Genomic DNA, 1530 nt, shown 5'->3' with positions numbered 1-1530 from the left:
TTTGCTATTCCGAGTGCTCTGAGGACCTACAGCCCGGACAGAAGTCTGGGAGTTTGTCAGCCCTGCAAATTCTTGTCCCAAGGCTACAGTAATAGAATCTGCATTTTAACCAACCCCAGGTGATTTGTATGCATATTCAAGATCAAGAAGCACTGATTTAAGTCCTATCTAGGTTAGATAAATAATTTTTGCATCTTGCTTTTAAAAAATGTTTATCAAAGTTAATCTGTGAGGCTAAAATTGCTCTAGAGAATCTTCAAAAGATAAACTCATCAAAAGAAATCATGTTAAAGCGCATTTGAATTCCCTTTAAGTGTGTTCAGTTTTAAATATGTTTCTAGGAATCAGGAGTCAATGCAGAAGATGTTTTATTAAAAAAAGGAGTTAGTAAAGAAATACGCCAGTACCGACCTCATAACACATGCGGGTCAGGCAATGATGCTGTCAAGGGCAGGTGCAACTGGGGGCAGAGCTCCCCCTGGAGGGCGTTGTGCGAGAGGCGAATTTGAGGAACACTGGTTTCCCTATGGCTCCGAAGCCAGTCACTTGGGAAGGAGACGCTGTAGGCGACAAAACAAGCATCTAAGGACACCCGAAATATTTCTTGGTGGCGCTGGTTGAACCATGCTGACAGTGAACACACTGGGCTCAGAAGAGCAGTGGCTTAGAGGACGGTGGTACATGCCTGTCACACAACCCCTGGCTGAGGTGTGGCCCAGGCACTGGAGACGGGCTGAATGAAGGGCGGTAGTTGTTCCCATGGTGGTTTTAAAGAAATGGTGTTTAAAACTCTTTTTCTTATACCTTAACCACTTACCTTAGAAAAATCAAAAGCAGTAACTTCACAGGTCTGTTTTAGAGAATTAAAATATGTTCACTGAAGAAAACTTAGAGAGAGCCACCCTTCACCCCTTAAAACATAACCTCATTGCCCTGAGATCACCAGTATCAACATTTGGGTGAAGAATTTTTTTCCAACTATATGTGTTTTCCTATACAATTTATGCAAGCATTGTATCATCTGCTTTTAAAATTTAACATTTGATAAGTTCCTTTCCCCATCATTAAATTGTGTACAAGGTCATTTTCATGGCTGTGATATCTGCCCCTCTTCGGTTAGACCATAAATTTCTTCACTATAGATTAGGGGTCTGTGAACCTTACATGGCCAGATAGTATATATTTTAGACTTTGCAGGCCTTGTGGTCTCTGTCCAACTCCTGGGCTCTGCTTAGTGGAGCAAATCTGCCATAAGCAATATGTAAATGAGTGAGCTTGGCTCTGTCCCAGCAAACTTATCTCACAAAACCAGACCCACAGAGTAGAGTCTCCCCACCCTGCTCTGGCCGAACCTTGAGGTTGTTTGCGTTCTGTCTGATCATGAACCATATTTCAGCGTCTGCTCAACTGTAGTGCCATTGATCAGGCCCTAGAAAGGATGTTTCTGGGCCAAAGAGTATGCAAAACTTAAGCTTGTTATAGTTCTTCAAAACATTTTTCTAATTAGGGTTCACACAAATTCTTGTGTTT

This window comes from Pteropus medius, unplaced genomic scaffold, assembly GCF_902729225.1.
Source record: "Pteropus medius unplaced genomic scaffold, Ma_sr-lr_union100, whole genome shotgun sequence".
NCBI lineage: Eukaryota > Metazoa > Chordata > Mammalia > Chiroptera > Pteropodidae > Pteropus > Pteropus medius.
This window is presented reverse-complemented; position numbering follows the sequence as displayed.